This window comes from Talpa europaea (genome assembly GCF_964194135.1).
Source record: "Talpa europaea genome assembly, chromosome: 14".
NCBI classification, from domain to species: Eukaryota; Metazoa; Chordata; class Mammalia; order Eulipotyphla; family Talpidae; genus Talpa; species Talpa europaea.
Window position 1 is genome coordinate 20,202,503 of NC_140082.1, and position 9,604 is coordinate 20,212,106.

Below are 9,604 nucleotides of genomic sequence, written 5' to 3' on the forward strand. Positions count from 1 at the left end.
TGTGCCATGTGGGTCACCTCCCTGACAGGGGATCGAACTTGTGCTACAGACAGCTTCATAGTGTTGCATCTTAACCCCTTGAGCCATCAGGGAGGCCCACGTTTGTAATACTCTTTAAAATATTGCCTGCCTTTTTCCACCATCTCCATGACATATCCATCCCAGCATGCCTGGCTTCCCAACTCCAAGCCTCTCCCTACAAATCACCCTGCACCTTTCTGCCAGCCTCCTTTTCTTCTCAAACCCCCAGGTTGGGTGTCTCCATTTTTGTTAATGCTTTTGTCCTGAACTCTCCTCCTCTCTCTCTTTTCACTCTGGCCTCACTGGCTCTCTTCCTCCCAGCACGTCACCAAAGCCTCGGGGTGGCAAATCCATCCTCATTCCTAGCTCCATGCGCATCAGTCCATTTGGTTAAAAAGCTTTAATGCCTCGTGCCAACTATCCAACTTCCACCAATTCTTCAAAGTTTGGTTTAAATGGCATCTTGCTGACCTTCACTGTACCCCCTCTCCTCTAACCTGTGGTTACTTAGCGTCCTTGGCCACCAGCACAGTAGAAAGTATACCAGAGCTATTGTCTGCTGCATAAGGACAGCCGTCAAGGGGCTCCAACAATAGAGAGTGTCTCCCTGGAGGCCATAGTGGTTGCACCAGTGACTGTGCACCTTTCCTGCAGGGAAGCTGTCCTCAGGGGGCCTCCCTGCCCACCTCCTCCCTTGTGCCTTCTCCCTGCTGGTTTAGCACCTACAGGCTGTCACTCTCCACAAAGCCAATGTGAATTCCCTGTCTATAGGATGTGTGGCACTCCTTCAGGTCCCAAGAAGAACAGCTGGGCTAAAAATACAGAAGTCTAGAGAGTTCTGGTTAAGCTGTTTTAAAAATATTATAAAACAGAGACCAGAAAGGACAAAACAGCTACATTTCAGAAATATTTGTGTGCCCCAATTATTGCACAATCTCTGCACTCCCCTCTGAACCAGTCAGAAAAAGCAAAATCCAAGCTTTCCATGTACCATATATTGGGGCGGCGGTGGGGGCGGGGGTGGTGGTTGCAAAGGCCAGAAACTTCCTGAGGTTAATTTTATCTATTTGATAGAAACTTTGGAGAAGTCCAGTAAGATGGCAGCAGAGTGAAGACACTAGGCTCATCTCCCACAACCGAATTGCAGCCGAACAAAGTTAATAACTCCTGAAAGATAAAGGATGACTGCAGCATGGAGTATGAGCAACGGTCCAGCAGATAAAGGGAGGAAAAACTGGAATTGAACTGTTTGCAGTGATGGAGGGGCAGTGCAACCCATGGGCGGGGCAGCTGCAATATGGATTGCCCCTGTAATCACCGACATAGGAACACATACCCATATAGAGGACTTTGGAGGACCTGGCACTGCCCTGAATACGGGGATGCTCAGAGCTGGCATCCAGGAGAGAAGGTGTCCAACTGGAAAGCAGGGATGTAGTGTGATGACTGGCTTGACCCTGAGGCTCAAATACTGAATAGCTGGAGCGCAAGCCAGGTCACAGCATCATTTGTGTCTTCTCATGGGCATGGTTACTAGTTGTGTCCAAAGCTGTGATATTCAAAACACCTTCCACCCCCAAGGCCAAGATAACAACTGAATACTCTGAGGATTAAACACCTGATCCTTAACAATAGGAGCAAGAACTCCAGGGTTAAGTCTTTGTACTGGAAAAGAAATGAGAATAACTGCTGGTATGGAACCCTGCCTCAGAAACATTCCATGCCTAGCATTGCGTCCAGTGCTGGAACGCAGCATAGAGGTGGAGGCTGGCACAGGCTACACAAGGCATTCAGACAGAGGAGCTGGCCTAGAGGAGGTGACCAAAGGAGGCTCAATCCATACAGAATATGCCTGAAGAGGAAGTCAAGGTAACAGATACAACAATGTTTACCGAACTTAAAAAAAAAAATGGATATGGTAAAATAAGAATAGAATAAAGATTGAGAAGGTATGAGATGGATACCATTAGAACTAATGGATTAAAAAAAAAAAAAACTATAACTGGGGCCTTCCTGGCGGCGCAGGGGTTGAGTCTCAGCATTATCAAGCTATCACTAGCCACTGTGGCATGAGTTCAATCCCCAGCCAGGGAGCTAACCCACATGGTGTAGCAGACCTCACCTGTCTTACCCACTGCTCACCTCAAAAGTGTATTTCAGGGCCTCCCTTGGTGGCGCAGGCAGTTGAGTGCCGCGCTGTGAAGCTGTCTGTAGCCTCTGCAGCGGCGGTTCGATCCCAGCCGGCAGGGGAGAGTCCCACATGGTGTGGCAGACCTCTCCTGTCTCGCCTGCTGCTCCCCTCAGCAGTGTATTTCATCAGTCTGCCTGTTCTGCTCCCCACTCTGTCTCTGATGAATCCTCTCACCCTCCCGCGCATCTGGTCTGTACCCCAGTTCTTATATAAATAAATAAATCTTTAAAAAAAAAGTGTATTTCAGTGACTTTTCCTGTTCTGCTCTCCACTGTCTCTTGTGAATACTCTCACCCCCTGCACCTCTGGCCTATACCCAGTTCTTCTATGCGTAAGTAAATAGAAATAAATCTTAAAAAAATAATAAAAATACTATAACTGAATTAAAATTTAAAAATATATGAGGGCCTCGGGCCTCCCCAGTGGCGCAGCGGTTGAGCGCTGGGTCGCGAAGCTGCCCACGGCCTCTGCGGCGCCGGTTCGATCCCCGGCTGCTCCCCGGCCACCGGAGGAGGGTCCCACATGGCGCGCGGACCTCTCCTGCCGCCCACTGCTCCCCTCAGCAGTGTGCTTCGGTCCTTCTGCCTGCTCTGCTCCCTGCTCTGGTGAATTCTCTCACCCTCCTGCGCTTCTGACTGTACCCAGTGCATGTATAAACCAAACAAACAAATAAATAAATAAAAAAAAATGCCTCTATTAAAAAAAAAAAAATCCTTAAAAAAAAAAAAATATATGAGGGCCTCAATCACAGAGACACACAAGCAGTGGAAATGCATTCCATACTCAAGTATAGGGAGAATCAATATAATATCAACGACTATTCCACCTAAAGTCATATATCACTTTAACACAGTCCTCATCAAAATACCAACAATATTCTTCAAAGAAATTGAACAAAAAATAGTGAAGCTTATGTGGAACCATAAAAGACCTCAAAAAGAAAAAAAAAAAAAAACAATCCTGAGGAAAAAGGAGAGAACTGGAGGCATAATTGCATCTTGGCGTGCTTTTCACCTAGTATAAGGGATGAAGTGGAGTTCTCTCTACACAGTGTTCTCATAACACTCAAAGTAAAGACTACATTATAAACAACACTGCGTGGCCACATTCCGTGGCGGTTCTGGGGAGCTCCTGCCGTCGGAGTGCCCAGCCGCCCTGATGCAAGGAGAGACAGGTTCAAGATGGCCTGGGAGAAGTTGGGGCTTCCAGGTCACAGGCTGCAATGTGGATCGGTCCCCGGCCCTTTTCTCTGGTTGTTGGGCGCCACCTGTTGGCTGCTTTTATATATCGGGTTTCCCTTGGAGTGCCGGTCAGGCTGGCGATAGGAGGTGATTTGACTGCACTGCTCAGAAGATGGAGTTCCATACAGCCCTGGAAACTCTCTTAATTTTCAACTAAACTGGTTGATTGTTTTTTTAGTTTTCCTGTGGAGTTTTTAGGGTTCTCTATGTATATTATCATATCGCCTGCAAATAGTGATAGTGATTTTTCTCATACCTTGAGTCTTACTAACACACCCAAGTGAGATATCTGTGTATTTGACTGTTTCTGGAAGAAAATCACACATAAGTCCTCTTGCAACCAGACATCGAACTTTCACAGTTAGTGCCTGTTTTCATAGTGATTCAGCATTATCGCCCAAAAGCTCCTTTGGAGGCTGCTGGATCACTGGTGAACTTTCTCATACATCTCATTTCTCATTCATCTCATTTACAACTCCCAAATGAGATATCTGTGTATTTTACTTACTTTATCAAGAAAAGTAACAAGTAAGTACACCTCTTTCACGAAAACATTGAGCTTTTAGAGTTAGGGCATATTTTCAGTGTTTTCACCCCTAAAACACTCTTTGGAGGCAGTTGGAGCACTAGTGATTTTTCTCATAGCTTGAGTCTTTAACACACCCAAGTGAGATATCTGTGCCTTTGACTTACTTTCTGGAGAAAAATCACATATAAGTAAGTCTTGCAAGCAGACATTGAACTTTCAGAGTTAGTGCCTGTTTTCATGGTGATTCAGCATTATTGCCCAAAGCTCCTTTGGAGGCTGCTGGAGCGCTGGTGAACTCTCATACCCAGTGACTTTTATACAACTCCCAAGTGAGATAGCTATGTATTTTACTTACTTTCTTGAGGAAAGTAATAAATAAGTACCTCTTTCACCTAAATATTGAACTTTTAGGTTTCAGGGTATGATGCTGACTTAAAAACTTCATTTCAGACCAGAGTAAAGGAACTTATTCTAATAAATTATGAACACAATATACCATTAGTAAGTCTTATTTTAAGGACAAGAACTAGAATGAAATATTGAACTTAGGTTTACTGTCAGCAGTTACATTGGTGATGCGGCTCTAGAACTATTTTTTATATGTTGTATGACAATGAGTAAACTCATTGGTGTTTAGGGAGCAGGGTTTTCTGTGGGAAAAGGGAAATATAAACTCCTGATATATATGATATATATATGTGTGTGTATTTTGATTATACATGCTTAATTTTTTTTTAAAGATTTATTTATTTTTATACAAGAGCTGGGGTACAGGCCAGAGGAGGAGGAGGGTGAGGATTCATCAGAGACAGAGCGGGAGCAGAACAGGCAGAGGGACCGAAACACACTGCTGAGAGGAGCAGCGGGCGAGACAGGAGAGGTCTGCTGCGCCATGTGGGAATCTCCCTGGCTGGCCAGGAATCGAATCCGCATTGCACAGGCTGCCAACAGCTTCACAGCGCTGCGCTCAACCCACTGCGCCACCAGGGAGGCCCCTCATGTTTAATTTTTTATATTTTTAATTCTTCAGGAAAATATAATAAAGATGAAAGACAAGTGAAAAAATTTCTAAGAAAAAAAACAGACAGCTTTCACCGTATCAATAAGTGCTTACCTTCCTTATGATGTTAAAAATGCTAATTAAAAACTTCAGGGTTAAGAAATATTACAAATTTTTTCATTTGATTTTTACTATTAATCTCTAATTCAAGTATTATTTAGCCCAACAAGTCCTTTTCTAAACATTTATCTTACAAATACATTCACATGTGGATGTAAAAACGTACATACCAGAACACTGCACACATACTAGGATAGCTACTATCAAAAAGAAAAACAGGAAACAAGTGTTGGTGAAAATGTGAAGAAATTAGAACCCTTGTGCACTGTTGGCAGGAAGGTAAAGTGGTGCAGCTACTGTAGAAGATAGTATGATAGTTCCTCAAATTAATACAAATAGGACCATCGTATGGCTCAGTAATTCCATCTCTGAGACTATGCCCAAATGAATTGAAAGCAGGGTCCATAAAAACCTCTGTACACCCATGCTCATAGCAGCATTATTTACAATGTTAAAACATGGAAGAACCCAGGTGTCCATCAATGGAGGAATGCATTACCAAAATGTGATACACATACAGTGGAATATTATTCAGACTTGAAGGAAATTCTGCAATATACTACAACATGGATAGACCTTGAGAGCATTATGTTAAGTGAAATAAGTCTATCAAAAGACAAGTACTATGGGATTCCACTTATATGAAAGACTTATGAGTGTCCAAATCATAGTGACAGGAAGAATGGAAGCTGCCAGGGGCTACTGAGAGGTATTACAACAGATTAAGGAGGACCAGGTGGCACAGTATAAAGTTAGTGCTGGCAAAGGAGAGAACACCTGGGATACGACTGAAGATGCCCCACCTTTGGGACCCAGAGCAGTCCAGCTGGCCTGCTAGCCTTGCCTTAGGTGGACATAAAGGATTAAAAGACCACCCGATGGGGCCTCCCCGGTGGTGCAGCGGTTGAGCACTGGGTTGCAAAGCTGCCGGCGACCTCTGCGGCGCCGGTTCGATCCCCGGCTGTTCCCCGGCCACCAGAGGAGGGTCCCACATGGCGCCCAGACCTCTCCTGCCGCCCGCTGCTCCCCTCAGCAGTGTACTTTGGTCCTTCTGCCTGCTCTGCTCCCTGCTCTGGCTCTGGTGAATTCTCTCACCCTCCCGCGCTTCTGACTGTACCCAGTGCATGTATAAACAAAACGAACGAACAAACAAAAAAAAAAAAAAAAAAAAGTTTAAAAAAAAAAAAAAAAAAAAAAAGACCACCCGATGGCTATATCAGAAAATTATAGCTCAGTTAATGCCGAGAGGTCAGAAGCAGCTTTACATGCACATAAAATCTGGTTTCTAAGCACTATTCTCTAAAAATCCTATCACTTCCTCTCCATTTTTGCCAGGATTATCATTCATGCCTTCTCTCACCCTCACTATAGCTCTTTGTCATCTTTCCTGTGAAAGCACCATGTGTGTGATCATTACCATTACAATCAAATGATCAAGATTCAATATATGACAACTAAAAAGCTATCCCTTCACGCCAGCACATTTCTCTAATTCTGAATAAACACAGCGGTATATTTTATTATTAAACTTATGTTCATCAATAGGTGTTTTTTTTTCAATCCAAAGATTAAGTTCCTTCTTCTAACATATTAAAATATTACATATTTACATTAAGAAATATGCTAATAACTAGCTGGGTTGACAAAACTCAACCAAAAGTAAATAATTTAAAGTGAATATGAACAAATACATCTGAAAATGAAACCTGGATCAATTACCAAAAATAATACATAGGTGTATGTGCTGTCTGGCACCAAAACTACCAAAGCTTTGAATAAGGTATCTTTGAAAATGTTACAAATTCTCTCTAAGTCCATTCTTATTAAACTGCTTTAGGTGGATGTGATCCAAGATAAGTCAGGAGAGATTCATTTTCTGTATGTCGAGGTAGGAGGGTGACCAGTCATCTCCACTTTAAAAAATGCAAGTATAAAGTTGGATAAAATAGTTTGAAACAACCAGTTTCAGCACGCTAGAAAAACTGAAGACCTACAACAAACTCAGAGAGAGGTATACTTATGAAAATCACTGACCTTTAGGTAAGAACCATGTGCCTCTGTGGTATTGTTAGGCTTCCACATCTGAGGCAGGTCTACCAGTGCAGCAGTTCCATCAGGAGGAAAGCAGACTCCTGAGAACAAGGTAAGTTGCCAATGTCGCAGGGTCCCACTTAACTTGATAATTATAAGTTAAAGTGGTCCATTTTGATGTTAAACAAACAAGAGTTTTGCAGCCTATGGTTGCAATCCTGTTTGGGGAAACACAACAGATGGAGTAGCTAGGTATTTAACTGAAATTCTGGGAGAGTAAGAAACCATATGGATTTGAGAGCACTCTGGATTTGAGAGCACTCTAAATATTCCAGATGTACCAGAGGCATACTGGTCAGAAGTCACCCAGACATCCATGCTTGCCAAAGTCTGCACATATACACAAAGAAGCAAAAAAGCCCATTAGAAAGCATAAACCAGGGCACACTTGAAAATGACCTAAACATTGACTGTACTTGCCAGCCCCCACACAAACATCAACAAAAGAGGTTTGACTAATGGGGTTTGAATACAACCTTTGTACAATCTTTGCTAAACACTAAGGTATACAGACACAAATTCTCTGGACTGACTAGAATGAACTATGAAAGAAGACAAATCTGTGGGGAGAAAACCAGATTCTGTAATCACGAAATTATCTGAAATTCAACAAGATTAAAAAGCAAAGAAGCAAGTAAGTATGATCCTTACAAAGAGAAAAAGCAAATAGAAACCGAATGTTCTCCACATGTTAGAGTTAGCAAAGATTTAAAAAGTTATTGTGAACATATCCAAAGACCTACTGGAAGTCTTTTTTTTGGAAGTCATATTTTAAAAAATGAAAATGACAGTGAATAAAGAATTTTAATAAAGAGGTACAAAGTGCATAAAAGAACAAATTAGAAATGTAGAGCTAAAAAACAAAATAACTGAAGTGAAAAATTGAGATGTTTTGAGACAGCAAAAGAAACAGTTAATTCAAAGAACCAACAGATATTTTTTAATCTGAAGACCAGAAGGAGAAAAAACAGAATGAGCAAAGCCTCAGAGACCAGATCAACATGAAGTGTTTCAACAAATATGTGAGGGGAATCCCAGAAGAGAGAAACAGGTAGATAAATATCGTTGAAGAAATAATTTTCCATAATTTTTCAAATTTGGGCAATTCTTCAATCTACAGATCCAAGAAGTTCACTAACTCTCAAGTAGTACTAACAGCAGATCCACACCTAAACACAGAGACTAACTGTTGAACTATAAGAGAAAAAACGAAGAAAGCAGCAAGGTAAAAACAACTTATCACAAAAGGCGATCAAAATTATTTAAGCACTCACTTCTCACCAGAAATAATCAAATTAGAAGTCAATGTGATGACATATTCAAGTGATTAAAGAAAAAACTGTCAACCGCATATACTATATGCAACAGGACTACTCTTAAAAAGCCAGGGGAAAAAAAAGACACCCCCCCCCCCCAGATAAAGACTGCAGATATATGATTATATAAAGCAGTAACTGTCACTGTTTTTTGAACTACTGTAATACCTGGTAACAAAAGCACGAAGAAAAGAAAAAGAGAGATATTGGAGCAAAGTTCCTACATTTTACCAGAATACAATTTGTATTATTTTACCATAGAACATACCAACTTAAGATGCATATTGGCATTCCCATAGCAACCACTAAAATGTAACTCAAAAAAGAAGGAACAGTGGACTCTCTTAAGATGTGAGAAAAACAGAAAACAAATAGCAAAGTTTCAAATGTAAACACAGTATCGGTATTACATATGAATTATACATCTCATTTAAATTGCAGAGATTGCAAGACCAGATTAAAAAGATCAAGATCCATCTGGTAAAGGACGTGTATTCAGAATACATGACTTCTTACAACATATAATAAGGAAATAACTCATACATATAAAAAAATTTTAAGTCAGATTAGTTAAGACAGGAAAGACTTTAATCAGTGTTATAAATATATACGTGTATGAGTATACACACATACACACAGAGGGAGAGGGTTAAGAGAAATTGGGGGCATAAAAATATGGGACAAATGAAAGTAATTGATGCATCTGGATCAAGGGTCTATGGCAGTGGCAGTTCCTTCTATTCTGTTAACATCTCTCCATGTTTGAAATTAAATAAAAATTTTAAAATTAAAAAAAGGTAAATAATACTGGCTGTCGAGCTCTCTTTCAATTTCTTCAATGAAGACCATATACAGCTTAAGTTATTAGAAAACTGTAGGTAAATTTAATAAATCACTTCAAGAATATAATTTCGCTGTAAAACCAATACAATATGCTCTAAAATAACTTTTCTATTGAGTTAAATAAATTCATCTGTAAATCCTGTAACATGTTCATATTCACAATACTATTCACAATACTAAATGAAAAGTAAACTCAACTTTCTATAACTAACACAGGGTATAATTCAAGTTTACTCTAAAGGGAACTGACTT